Raw genomic sequence first — 15,538 nt, forward strand, 5'->3', positions numbered from 1 at the left:
AGCTGGTCCACATTTTGAGAGTCGACACTTTGAGGACCACGTATTTATACAATTGGGGGTTAGGGACTCTTTAAGACAAAGAATACAAAATCCTTTTTCACATATTACAATATCTTATTTACTTTCTCATATTTTACCCCAAACACATGACATCACTGGGGTCCCTCCTAGGCTCTTGGAAGAGCCCCTGAAAGTGAAGAGCCATGAGGTGTCACTCGCCTTGAGTTCAGGCCACCATGGGTGCTGGCTCTGTGGGTCAGCAGAGAGAGCCCTGTCTAAAGGGCTGCATTTCTGAGAAAGGGGAACGTGTCAACTCTCTTGAAAACTGCCCCTTGCCTAGACTACCCAACAATGGCTGTTTTTATTGTCACCGTGGGGAGATAGCACAGTGTATACACATTGTTACTGGAGAACTAAACTAAGGAATTCACATCTTGGCCCTGGCATGGGCTGTGTGACCTTGGTCAATCACTAACCTCTCTGGGCATCTATTTCCTCACCTCTAAAATGGAGATGACCATGGCACCTACTTCCCAGCATAGCTGTGAGGACTTAAAACCCAGTAAGGACTGGCTACTATCAGCAGAAGCAGCGTCATGGGGTTTATGGCATCAACGCTGGAGGCAGATGGCCAGTGTTCAGATCCTGGCTCTACCACTTCGTAGCTGTGCAAGCACAGGCAAGTGACTCAACCTCTCTGGGCCTTGTCTCCTCATATAGGAAACAGGAAGGAAGATGATAGCATCTACCTCAGAGTTCTTTAAGGATGATATGAGATAATGTAAGCCAACAGGCACAGTGCTCAGCACACAGTAGGGCTTCATAAATGTCAGCTTCTGCTACTGTTGTCACTACCCTTTTCTCAGTAATGTCCTTCTATTAATTCTCACTGGCTTAGGGAGCCTGAAGCTCAGAGGAAGCCCTCTTACTCTTTCTGATCGTCCATTGCTGAGCACATGGGAAGGAGTCAATAAAGTTCTTTTGAATTGAAAACACAACTGAATTGAATGCCTTTGCCTCATCAGCATCAGTCATTAGAATTTATCATTCATTTTGACATGAGTTAATAAAAGTAATTCTATGTAAATCAAAGTCCAACTAGTGTGTTCCTGCTTTAACCTTTCATTTGCTTTCCCACCAAATTATATCCACACATTACAGTTGGTAAGGGGAGGGGACCTAGTTCCTTAGGGGTAAATGAAATTGGCCCTTTCAGTGGAACAGCTGATTGGCCTACTCACACCTACTGAAAGCTTGGTGAGCTTATTAATTTTTGTGTGGTCATCTTGACTATATAGACATTTAACCTAGCTGGGGTAGGAAGAGGGAGTGGGTGTAGTGGTTGTTGTCATTTCGTCAGCCACCAGCAAAACAGCTTTGGGTGAGTTTGGGGGACCTCCTGACAGATGGCTGGCAATCTTCAGTGAGCTTGTTGGGGGCTGTCTTTAAAGGGGGCTCAACTGCAAAATGCAGAATGTTGAGAGACAGCACAGAACCCTTGCCAGGAAGCCAGAAACAAGTAACACGGCCCCCCTTTCATAGAGAGGCTTATTCTACACACGTTCTACTCTCTTTCCCTATGTAACCTCCTCTAAGGGGAACTACTAAGAGGGCAACGCTGAAACCCTCAGCTAAGCAGGGGCTTCAGCTAAATGAAGGCATGGCTGTGTTCTATTATTAGATGCTAGAAAATATCACTTACGCAGAAAAGAAGTGAACATACGATGACTCTACAGGATTCCCCAATACTAATTCATTCATCCAAAAGCATGAGTGGCACTTCCTATGGGCTGTAAATGACTCCAACAGTAGGATGGGAAGTAAAGTATTTCATTCAACAGCCCTGTGATCCTGTCGATGCAAACTGCTTTTTCCCAGCCTGCAAGGTGCATTGCATTTCCTCAGTTAAATTTGGTCAAATTTAAATAACACTTCTGGTAGCACAGACTAGAACGATATAATCTGCTAACATCGTGCATTCCTAACTCAGCTTTTCTCAGATTTACTTTTTTTTTTTTAAGATTTTTATTGGGGAATTGGGGGGATGGAAACAGTGCTGGGGAATTGGGGGAAGGGGAACAGACAAGTCGCTGTTGCCCCTGTTCCTCAGTCCAGTTGCGGAGGATGCTGCCTGACCGGCCCAAGTTGGCACCACCATTGCGCTCCCCCCAGGCGAGCTTCTGGACGGCCGCTCATGTTGGCTGCTGACTACATACAGTAGCCCATGGCAACCCACTGCCACAGGGGCTGCAGCCTATGCTGTCGCCGGCAACTCTCAGCAGACCAGCTCCAGGTTGAGCTGTTGTTCAGCATCTTAGCTGTGGAGGGCAGTGTCACTGGCCCTCATATGTGGGATCCGAACCGGGGCCCTCTGGCCTCTCAAGCCAGTTCTGAACCATCGCGCCACTCGGACGGCCCTCAGATTTTCTTTTTAATGCCAGCACTGCTTTCCTATTTTGCAGTTTCCCCAAATGGTACTTATTAATGACCTCTCAAGTTACAAGAAGAGAGATCGAAAGCATAGGAACACTAATATGTGGCCTGTGGCATTGTGGCTTTGAGCACAGACTGGCACCTGTGTGCAGGCGAGGAGGCCCTGCCTCCTTTGGCCATGGGAGCCAGAGCCAGAGGAAGGGGGAAGACAACATCAGCTAGGGTGCTGAGGAAAGGAGAAAGCCCAGGAAGATGGTCAGCATCCCTAAGCATGAGCACACACACCTCACTGGAACCTTTATTGATGCAAGTCTTATCTCCCAATTATATTGTTGGAGATATATAATATATATATATATATATATATATATATATATGTAAAATGCTAGCTTAACAAATAAAACCCAGTATTTTTGCAAGCTACAAAAGCTCTGGGCCTTCAATCCATTATGATGATCCTCTGTGTGTTCCCTCCTTTCCAGGTGGTACCAATTAAGACTTAGACCTTTGTCCTAACAGATATTAATGGAATAAACCCAATGTGAGGCTTTAATGAACAAAACTAGACACACTCACCATACCCAAGGAAAAATACGTATAATGTACACAGTGGGCCTGCAGGGTTAATGCGCAGTGTTGAGCTGTGGCTGGGATTGGTTTCAATGTTTCCCACGTCTGTGTAATTAGCAGACCAAAGGCTGAGAGCGGGTTTGACACAATCCCAGCCTCGCAGTCCTTGCACTCACTTTCTTGTTCCTTAGTATTGTTGGGAGAGGCGATTTCCACCTCTGAAATACTCTTCATTGCTTCTATTGAGAAGGGAAGCGTGGCTTTTTAAGAGTCTAAGTCAATAACGATTAGCAACAAAATACAGCTTGTTCTGTGTCAAGAAATCCATCACTTGCCAGCTCTCTCTGCCAGCTCTGGTGGGCTGAGGCTGACTTCACCTCCATAAGCTGTGCCTCAAAGAGTCCCACTTAGGATGCCTGTGCAGAACGGACACACCTGGGAGGTTCAAACCATAGCCCGGGGCCTGTGGGAGCCCTAATATGTTCCTGAACAACAGGTGGCAGTAAAGAGACATACTCTGCAGGAGCTAATTAAAGAGGTTTTCTGTTTCAGGCCTGTTTGTACAAATGCCGCTTAAAGGGAAGAATTAGATAGTAAAAAGCATAACCTGATTCTAGTGTTTTTGCACACGCTGTTCTGTTTCTACATATGTCACACCTACCTGGGATATTCTCTCCTCACCACCTCCTTTTCTTATTTAAAGAACTCATCTTGAGATAAAAATAGCTTCCTTGCTATGGAGACCTCCAGCTTTTGCAATCAACAGACCTCCAACCTCCCTCCCTCCCTCCCTCCCTCCCTTTCTCTCTCTCTCACACATACACACACACACACACACACACACACACACACACATCCACCAGAGCCTGAGCTTGTCAAAAGCACAGATTCCAAAGCGACAAAGCCAAAGGGTGCTTTGTGAGAAAGCTGCCATATTATGGGAACATTTGGTTTCTGAACTGCCTTAAAACGGTGACCTTTCTTCCAGTGCCAAATAAACACTCTGCAAGCTGCACTTTTGTAGAACAAAAGTATCATCCGCTAGTTGAACATGCTGATCAAAGAGTTGTCTCTTAGCTCCTGTCATCATTGTGACCAGAAATGGCACTTGTTTGAATTTTAAGCACAAACGGGTCCACTTTGTTTTTAATACACAACTCACTTTAAAAAAAAATTATGAGTGCACAGCAGACAACTCTCCTCTGGGGTGGGGGGCGTGGAGAGGGAGAGACATGAAGTCCCAGGCAATCCACATGACTAATTTTGTATTAAAAAATACTGACGACGTCTGTTCCAGTGGGAACTGTACTCAACTATTAGTAATTGCAAACATTAGTCATGAAGACATGGAAAATACAATCTGTAGCTCATCTAGTACATTTTGCCCCAAAATACAATCTATGGAACTCAGCAGCACCCATTTTGTTGCTGTGTGTCACTCAGTGACGCAGTCCAATTTGGAAGGCAAATCTGCCAAATTTTCGTGATTCCTCAAGCTCCCTGGGTGGCAGTCTAGGAGCAGCACAGGACCACTGAGCAGTACCAAACAGCTGACCCTCTCTTTCCGATATCCATTCCACTCAGCGTGCAAAGTTGTAGATAATGCTCTACTTCTATTATGATGATTCAAATGAAAGCAAAGGCAACCTTTGCAATTAAGGTCAATGCTGGCCTATGAGTAATCAATAAATCAGCCTCCAGTCTGCACTCCAGCGTCTTGGTTGCCAGAAAGTAGAGGTGGCTTTTTCTCATTGATTAATGTGAAATGTCCCAAGTTCACAGAGAAGGACGATTTTGGAGTTGTCCCAACACGCACTGTGGTTGAGCCACTCACTTCTTCTAGAAGTAACTACTTTGAAGATCCAAACCTAGTCTCCATCTGTGTCCAACAAGGCACGTGCCAAGCCAGAAACCTAAAAATCACCTTTAATCCCTCCTTCCACCTTCGCCCAGTATTCTCTACCTGAATAATGACCAATGGCCAGACTTCTAAATATATCACCTGGCTAAATAACTCATCCTCTTCCTCCCAGGTTCACGGAGGCATCAGTGCCTCCTGAAAACCAGCTCTCCCTTCCTCTCCAGCACCTACGTGAAACCTGCATGTATTTTCATAATGCACCATGTCCAGCTCTATCGTAGCAAAGTCACAATTTATTATCATTGTCTAGTTACATGCCTGTCTTCTCTAAAAGACTGTGTGCTCCTTGAAGAAGAATTGCATCATTTTACTCTCTCTTCTCAAGATCTGCCTAATCCAGGTGTTTGGCAGATGGATAGAAGGATGGATGTGTGGGTGAAGGGACAGTTAGGAGCACTCTTAACAAGGGGACCTTGGCTTCCCCTTGTCCTGAAAACTTGCCAAGGACACAAGTCCAAATCTCATCTGTCATGAGGACGTTCTTAGCCACACAGCTTGGACAATTCTTAAGAACAAATTATTTTTAAAAGAAGATTCACTTTACATTCAAAGACAGTCCTTGAACACCAACCCTTGGAGAAATCCTCAAGGAAATAGCTCTAAATCATGAAAGACTTGTCTGAGAGGTTGGACCACATTTAAATTCCAAATCAAACAGGCTGTTACACCGCCCCCATTTCTTTCTGCAGCCAACAAAGCGAGCTCTGCTACAGTCTAAAAAGCCTGGCTTGAATTCTTCCAGGTAAAACACGCCTGCTCAACAATTAGAGGCACTTGATCAATCGAGTTTAATGGCTTCTTTTTGGACCTGGAATAATACAAATCCCACAAGAAGGGGCCAAAACATTCACCAGCAAAAGCCCTCCATGCCTTATCATGATGTCATGTGCTCTTAAAATGCCAGCCATCATTCTAGGTTGTTACCTCACACAGGATCCAGGTAAAGTGGGGAGAGAAAATGCAGGATAGCCAATTAAATTTGTTTCAGAAAAGCAATAAATAATTCAGGGGTAAGTATGACCCATGCAACATTTGGGAAATACTTATACTGAAATAAAAATTGATACCTACTTATTTAAAATTCAAATTTCACTGGGTTTCCTGTGTTTTTATTTACTAAACCTGGCAACCTTAATTCAGTGGTGAAGGACCAGGTGTCTCATCTGAGATTTCTGTAAGAGTAGATATTTCACTGAGAGTTAAAAAAAAAGTTCTGTAATTTGGCTCAGTCCGGCCACGTGGCAGATAACTGTGCTCAGTGCTCTGTCCACATTGGCCATCCCTGAGGGGGGCTGTAGCCCCTCCTGCACTCACAGCACCACTGCAAAGTCAGCTTGAGCTCACGAAATTGGAATGTGTTTGTGGATGCACCCTCTCAAATTCTCCCCAAACCGTCACTGAGAATTACTAAAAATAAAAATTGTGACACCAGTCCTGCACACAGCTGTGCAAATGGAGCCACCTCGGGGAAATGCAGACCCTGTACAGAAGACTCTTTGCTATAATCATTTTGTGATTCCTGGTGGCTCCAGTGGTTCCAGGAATCACATGGCAGTTTCTGGACATCCTCTATGCCTATTTCCTTCTCTTGGGCTCCAAGTACAAACACACAGGGTCTGGACTAGGGGAAGGAAAAAGAGGCACATAAGGGGCACAGTTTAATGGGGCACAGAGTCCCAGGGCAGTGCCAGTGGAGAGTCAGTACCTGAGAGTGGGGGCCTCTTTAAATTTTGCAGCTCAGGTGTCTGAATCCCCTCTCTTGAGTTCTGACCCTGCATATAGAGATTACTTCTCTTCCACCTGAATGGTCTGAGAGACTAGAATTTTAGATTTCTAATAGTCACATCGTGCTCATTTCTAGGTGAGAACAATCCAGATTTATGAGGAAAGAGATCACAGTCTTTGGCAAATGCATAACACAGTCCCTCACCGACAGAGGATATGATAATCTGTGCAGTGTCCTTCACACATGAACGTGCCCGTCTTCATCAATCCGTGAGCACAGGAGAGCACGCTAGGTCTTCTGGAACAAAGTGCCACCGACTGAGGGGATTCAGCAACGGGCATGAAGCATCAGCCAGTTCTGGAGACCGGAAGTCTGGGATCAGGGCGCCGGCAGGCGTGGTCCCTTCTGAGGGCCATGAGGACGAGTCTGGGCCAGGCTTCTCTTAGTTTCTGGTGGCTTGCTGGTCATCTTTAGCATCTTTGCCTTCTTGAAGTATCACCCCGATCTCTGTTTTCATTGTCACATGGTGCTCTCCCTGTGTCCATGTCTGTCTCCAACTTTCCTCTTTTTATACCAACACCAATTATATTGGATTAAGACCCACCCAAGTGACCTCACTTTAACCTGATTCCTTCTATAAAGACCCTATCTCCAAATAAGGCCACATTTTAAGATGCTGAGGGTTGGGACTTCACCATGGAAATTTGAGGGGACACAATTCAACCCCTAAAAGAGTGCCTATACACTGACTGGTCAAGGACACATCTGTGAGCTCTCAAGTCCCTTTGGACAGGTGACTATTTCCATCAACCTCCATTCTTGTCTGTGCGTATCTTTCTGCCCTCCCTCCAACCCCAAACCAACACCTTCCTCCAATCATGTTATATATTGTACAGCCCCTGTGGACACCCTGTGTACCCCACTTCACATGGGAACAGTCTCTGGACAGCGGAGGATATGATCAACCCTCCTGGCTCTGCTATCCACACCATTAAATCATGCGAGATAAATCCCTAAGACACTCTCCACCTTCCTCATTATCCTGCAGCAACAGCAGAAGCAGCAGCTCTAAGTGATTTTCAAGGACCTCTTCCTGCTCTAAATCTAAATCTTTCTATTTGCTTCACTACAAGCATCACTTCCTGGGAAAATGGAGTCAAAGTACCAAAGCATCTCAAATCCCTGGGGACTTTTCTTTATTTCCACAAGAAGGAGCTCTGGATCCCAGGGGAGAGTGGAGGAAGTCGGTGCCCACCCACGATGGGATGGGACCGCTTAAGGAGACTCAGGACAGCAGGATGAGGGACCAGGCCACAGCCTGTAAGGGCCACGTGGAGTTCTTTCCCACCACGTGACCTGTGGCATCTGAAGCAGAAGGAGTGGCAGCTTATGAGCATCCCAGGAGGGCAGGGCAAGGTGTGAAGGGCTGGGGGGTAAGAAGTAAAGTGAAAAGCGCAGTTGCACAGGGAGGAAAAGGCCAGTGATAAGTTTGAGACCTAGCTCTTTCCAGAATGGCTGTGTGACCTTGGGAAAAAAATATTTAACCTCTCTGAATCTCCATTTTCCCATTTTATAAAATGGGCTAATGATGGCTGCCGTGCAGGCCTGTTGGAACATTAAACATAAAACGCCCCCGCCAGCTGGCATACCTATTCCAAGGGAAGTAGCTGTCAGTAAGTGTCTGTCCCCTTTCTGGCTTCCCTGAAGGACTTTTAAATGAGTCACCATTCTAGCAGCGATGTCCGGGAGGACCAGGAGAGGGGCAGTGGGAAGGACTGAGGGGAGGAGGACCCCGCGGCTGAGCTTCGCGCTGCCCTGGCTGCTGTCCATGGTGGCAATCCTAATTGGATCAATGGTTGGGGCTTCTTGGTACAGCGAAGACTGGTGGGGGTGGGGCGGGTTGCGAGACCCTCCCTCAGGGTCCCTTCCAGAGGGGTCTGGAACGGTGCACAATTAAAGCTAAGGATGCTGAGATGAGCTCTCCGGTTTGGGACAAAAAGATGTCCCCAGGACACTGGTGGTTTCATAAACCTGGAGGAAAGGGGGCGCTGAGCAAGCCCGACACCGAGCCCGGCTGACGCTAGGTGGCGCCGCGCAGCAAGGCAGCCGGAGGTGGCCGTGCCTGCCCTGCAGGGGACGGTTCCCGCAAGACCGGTTCTACTGGTTCTCTGGGTTATTTCGGCCTTCCCTTTACTACTTGCTGGATAAAACACCATCTTTCTTTTTTTTTTTAACACTCAACCCCCAACGGAGATGTACAGGCAACACTTGATGAACACAAGATGCATTTTCAGGGTTTTTTTCGTTAAAATGAGATTTGTAGAACTGGTCACGAGGAAAACAAAGGATATGAAATTATTCCAAATTTTGTGACTTGTGCCTATGGGTAACATCTCAGTTGAACAGTGAACATTTATAAAGTGATATATTTTTTTAAAAACGTGCTAAAATTTCATAGGGCACTTTCTAATGAAATGAAACAGCCCACCCTGTGAGGCAAGAATTCCACTCTGTGGGCGGGGCGTTGATTCCACAAAACCTGGATGCGATCGGAATGCACAAAGCAGCTTCATTCATTAATAGCCCAGAGCTGGCAATAATCCAAATGTCTATCAACAGGAGAATGGATGAACAAATTGTGGGATGTTCATAACATGGAATCGCTCTCAGCAATAAAAAGGGATGGTCTGTGCCACAGCACGGCTTTATGTTGAGTGAAAGGAGCCAGATACCACACTAAATACTTTAGGATTTCATTTAGATGAAGTTATAAGACGGTGATAGAAAGCACTTCAAGGGTTCCCTCCGGGGGTGCCAACTGCCTGGAAAGGAGCACAATGGAACTTTCTAGAATAATGGAAGTGTTCTCGTTCTTGATCTGAGTGATGCCACACAGGTGTGTACATATGTGTGCATATTCATGGAGCTATGTACAGTTTGGTAAAATTTGGGCCCTTCCCTGTACCCTGAAAATAATTTCAGGGAAAATAACTTTATTTGTCCCTTCATTATTTTTATGTGACTAATAAATTACATATAATTCCGGCATGCTTTTCTAATAGCAGTTAGAATAAACAATAAGAATCACTTCAGCTGCTTGGCAATTAAGGTTCTAATGAGTGAAATGGAAGTTATATGATGGGTATTTGGACAATTCATTAGTTGGAAGCAGAAGCACTTTAAAGAACTAATGAAGTCTTTAGCTAAATTATTCAAAACAAAACAAAAAATTGGACGGGAGGGACAGATGCCAGAAAGAGGCCATCTTCTTTGCATTAGAGGAAAGCACATGCTGACAAACCCTAAAAAGGGTGTAAGAACAGAGAGTCAGAATGGTTTGAAAGCGTGCCATCTCTGATCGCTCAAGCTGGGCCGTGGAGTTGCGTAAGGAGAATGGTTTCCACCCGGCTGGCCAGCTTCTCTCACTTGGCCTCACCATATATTAGGTGGGTGCTTCTCAGCTGAGGGAGATCAGATGGGCTGGGTTACTTGCCCAGAGCTACCCAGCTAACTGACCCAAAGGCCTGTCTTCCCACTTGCCCACCTTGCCACTCCCAAGGGCCCAGGCCAATTTCTCCTGAAGGACATTTTAGAAATAGGAGAAATTGATACAGGAAATGCAGGAGTAGGGTGACCTGCCCCGTCCTCCCGCCTCGCTTGGTCTGGCTGGCTTTCTTTCTTTGAAGTGAGGTATAATTTCCTGTAGTAAAATGCACCTAGCGGCATTTCCATCTGGATCACATCGTGGCCAACACACACCAGTGCCAGAAAAACCTTCCTTCGTAGGAGCAGACTGTTATCTAACCTCACCCGTGGGCACCTTAAGGAGTCAGCCCCAGGGCAGCTGCCCGTCACCACTGGAAATCGGTAAGAAAAGCCCTTTTTCGGGCACAAAGGCAACACGTTATATATATGTGGTTAACACCCGCTGGATAGTCATTTGAAGAGAAAATTTTCAAAGTTTTGTGTGAAAGTAAAAGCGGTAGGTGGATTTTTATACAGATGAGCACAAGACAATTCATAATTTCTATATCATTTGTAGAAAAATGGTCCCAACTAGTCTTAGAGTGCAAAACTTCCGGTTCTCTTAAAGCAATGTTGTCAGTCTCAACTGTCAGAGACGATTTACAGAGAAAGGTTCTGAGACTCAGGACATGAAATAGGCTGAACATCAAGAAATAAGGTCCAGGAAATGAAGAGAAACCCAGCTCACTACAAGGAGGGCTGTCTCTCACTGAATATCCATGCAGTTCTGAGTACCAAACTACAATATATGGATAGAAGCAACCAGAGACCAATTAAAATGTGAGTGCAGTTAAAGTGTCTGCCACACGAGGGCAGCCTAACACGATTCCTGCAAGAGTCAGGGATGCTCAAGGCTCTGAGATGTAAATCACTTAACGGCTTCCTAAAGCCCAACACTCACAATCCCACCTGGTGGGCTCTCCCATTGTGGAAATACTGCAAAATATGAGGATACATCATTAAGAAGAGCAATTGCAGTACAATATGCAAGAGAAGAAAACTGGAGGCAATCGGAACATCCAATGATGAAGGAATGGCCAATGATGAAATATGTGAAAAAGGATGCTTGCTTTTATCAAAAACGATAAAGAACAACATCATCATGTTTAGATTTAAATGCTGGTACAAAGCACTATGTATGAGCATCAAATTTATTTAAATATACAATTAAAACTAAATTACTCTGAGAAATATGGAGAGAAAAGATAAATATCATAACCTTGATAATATAAAAATGAACATGAAACAGTTATCACACAGGAAGTGCAAGGCAGGAACAAGTGTAATACAGAGAAAGAAGTGTAAGTTGGAAGAAAAATGGTTAAGCATCTAGAAAGTTTTAAACTACCTCTTAAATTATTCCTGGTGTTCTTAAAAGCATAAGATCAGAGAAAAAAATGTGTTTTTCTAGATTCATGGCATTAACCTACATAACTAAATAAGGAAAAATGAATTACTTAAACATCCAGTTTGAGAAGTTAAGAAAAATAGCAAAATATACCCATGTAACAGATGGAAGAGGATAATAAAGACAAGAGCAGAAATGGAAGAAAACCAAACAGAAAAGGACATGGAGCATTTTCTAGGAAAACACAAGGTACAAAGTTGACCCCAGAAGAGGGAATAAACATAAATAAAACCATAAAAGTGAAAAAGCAACAAGAAATACAAAACGATAATAGCATTCAAGAATACAATTGCAGGGCTGGCCAAGTGGCGCATTGGTTAGGAGTTGGCTTGGGATGCCAGCTCTGAGCAGCAGGGCCCCGGTTCGGATCCCACATATGAGGGCCAGTGACACTGCGCGCTCTACAGCTAAGATGGTGAACAACAGTTCGACCTGGAGCTGGGCTGCCATGAGTCACTGGTGACAGCGTGGGCTGCAGTGGGGCTGGCCTGCAGCGGCATGAGCTTTCGTGAGCTGCCAAGAGCCAACGTGAGCAGCCGTCCAATGGCCAGAGAGCAACTGTCTCACCTGGGAAGAGCGCAATGATAATACCAACATGGGCCAGGAAAGCAACGTCCTCCATAACTAGACTGAAGAACAAAAGGGCAGCAACTAGTCTGTTCCCCTCCCCCAATTCCCGAATAAAAGCTTTAAAAAAAAAAAAAAGAATACAATTGCATCCCCACAAGAGAAAACTGAAATACATTAAAAGAATAAAGTTGCTTGGATAATGTGATTAACGTAATATTTTTAAAGAAAAAAAGCAGAATAATAGACATGGTGTGACTTCCTTTGTGTAAAATTTAAAGACTCATATAGACACAGATATTATATGTTTATGATATTAAGGATCTATTATAACTGGAGCAGTGGGGTGAATTAGTCAATACTGATAGTCCAGGACCAGGTTCCCTGGATTTGAATCCCAGCTCCATCACTTTCTAGCTGTGTGACTGTCATCAGTATCCTTGGCATCTCTGTGTCTCTGTTTCTTCATCAGCAAAATGGTAATGACAACAGAATCGATAATATTTTATAGGGTGATGGGGATTAAACAGGTGCATTCATACAAAGGGCTTTATGACAATGCCTAACAGTCAGATATAAATACTCACTAAATGTGGGCCTATTTTACACATATTGGTAAATACTCTTTTTTTCCTGGAAGGAAGCCTAAGAAAGCATTATCGGCAGTTGTCCTTGGGAAGTTGGGGGGAAGAAAAGAGAAGGGTGGAGGGGGCTCACAGGCAAAGGGAGGGGAGGGGCTGTCACTCTCAAAATTGCTCGCATCTCCCAAACATCTACACAATTACATAGGACTGTGTGGACAGTGGACTTTTGGGACACTTTGATTTTCTTTTTCATCTTCCTCTGTATTTAAGCAAATACTGTATTTTTAAATGTTAGGTTCACTCTTGGCACGACTTTGCAATGTATACACAAATGAACAATAATTAGAAGGAAAATCACATAAAAAAAGTTCTAATAGGGCCGGCCAAATGGCGTGTTGGTTACGAGTTGGCTTGGGACACCAACTCTGAGCAGCAGGGCCCCAGTTCGGATCCCATATGATGGCCAGTGACGCTGCACCCTCTACAGCTAAGATGGTGAACAACAGCTCAACCTGGGCTGCTGTGAGTCACCGGCGACAGCGTAGGCTGCAGTGGGGCTGCAGTGGGATGCCATAAGCTACGGTGAGTGACTGGCAGCGGACGTAAGCTTTTGTGAGCTGCCGTGAGACACTGTAAGCGGCCATCCAATGGCTGGTGAGCGACTGCCTCTCCGGGAAGAGCACAATGATAATACCAACATGGGCCAGTGAAGCAATGTCCTCCACAACTAGACTGAAGAAAGAAAAGACAGCAACTTGTCTGTTCCCCTCCCCCAATTTCCCAATAAAATCTTTAAAAAAAAAATTTTCTAATAGTGCTTTGTCAGAGTAAGATGATTCTGGACTTTCTTTTCTCCCTTCATTTTAAACAATTATTTTCTATTCATCTTTATGTGTACTAGTTAAAAATGAATATATTCTTGTTGTAACCCTTCCCCGTTACCCCAGCGTCTCCAGAGTACTCGGCAGCTTTGCAGATCTTTCTCTGTGCATTCACCATAGATATACACATAATTACAGAAACATATACCTGTTTGTTGTTTTTAACAATATAAATATTATCATACTTCGTGTACTGTTCTGCAATTTTCTCTTTTCATTAAAAAGAAATCTCAGAAAAAGAACTTTCTGTATCAGTACACAAATACCCACTTAATGTGCTAATAGCTAATTCCTATGTTCCCGCATATGGTCATGGCACTAGTACAACACTCTTTCCTTATTGATGGGCAGTTAGATTCTTCTCAAACCATCACCCCTGATGTCAGTGTTATAATACCCAGCCCTCTGCACACCTGTCATGCTCCTGAATGGTGCTGTATGATGTTTCCCTATTTTGTGTACTTTTTAGAATGCTGTTATTATAATAGGAAATAATTGTTTAAACCAACAACGGTAATTGCTTTCCAAACCCAAGAATTGTACAGTGTAGTTCACACTTAAAGCACAGCAGGCAAGTGAATATCAGGACACCTAAAAGTGAATGATAAAGCCCCCCCCCAAAAAAAACCCCCACAAAAACAAAACAATAATCATCTCCTCAAGGGGTTGTAGAAAGTACAAACATAAATCTGTGGTTTCGCCCAATGACAATGCCAATGCCAATGTCATGGCATTAATTGTCACTGGGGTGATTGGGGACAAGCTGCTTTCAATGGACTCATCATGAACAAGCATGTTTCTTGGCACAGCTGCCAATGACTGGCGATTGGACTAGATGATTCGAGAGCCAGCGAGAGGTGACCAGTCTTATGCCTTTTCTGCCATTATTACCAACCAATGACAAACCTTTGCAAAGATCCCCCCAGAATTTCATATCTCGTCTTTTTCTAATAGGTTTACTATTTCATGAATCAATTAAATACAAGTTGGTTGTTTTAGATTTAAAAAAGAAGAAGAAATGTTTTTCTATTTAAAAAAGAAGAAGAAATGTTTTTCTATCTCCCATTTTTCTTTCTCTGAGTTTGCACATAGTCCACAAGTCCCGTCACTGATCATACCCAAGACTACAAGAAGCAGCAGAAATCTCCGGGGAAAAGGAAAAACAGGTGATCTCTGGATGAGGGACCCTTCAGTGAGCTCTTATGTCAAATGAAACCAAGAGATGTGAGGCAGAAATATCTGAACAGAATGTATTATTTTGTTTAGTGGAACTGCAAAGTGATCTTCTTCTGAATAGACAGTGTTTTATTTAGGGGAGGGGAGGGGAGGGGAGGGGAAGGGCATTTGGTCATTCTTGTTCAAAATGTCACACTCACTGAAGAAGAAAATAAAATGAAAGCATTCTCCTCAACCCCGTGGTTGCAGGCTAACATACCTCAAAGAAAAAATACAAGCACACAGCAGACAACACAAGTTTCTGGGTTTTACAACAGGCTATTTGGGGACATGTTGAGACCTAAAGGAAAGGGTAGACCGAATTTGGAATAGTTATTAGATGTGTTCTCTTTGTGTGAGTTTTCAGGTGGTCTGACAGAGAAATAATAGTGTTGCATTGCTCTGGCAGATTAATCTTAAAATCACGTTTTGACATGTGACCCTTTTATCTAAATACTGTGACGCCAGGGTTTCTAGTCTCCTTCTGCCTTCCTGGCTCCTGTCCCCCAACACAGCACAATCAGATCACTTACTAGAAACTTCTTTCTGCCCCACACTTTTCTCATCTGATTTCTGGGCTTTCTACTATGTTCCTTTTATTGAGTCCATTCCTTGCACCATGAAGAATCAAAGCAGAAGATGGCAAGGATGCATCCACGTTTAAGAGGCTCTTATTTGAAAGCAGTGGCCTAACTTATAGTTTCTGTC

The sequence above is a fragment of the Hipposideros armiger genome, unplaced genomic scaffold, assembly GCF_001890085.2.
Source record: "Hipposideros armiger isolate ML-2016 unplaced genomic scaffold, ASM189008v1 scaffold_35, whole genome shotgun sequence".
NCBI lineage: Eukaryota > Metazoa > Chordata > Mammalia > Chiroptera > Hipposideridae > Hipposideros > Hipposideros armiger.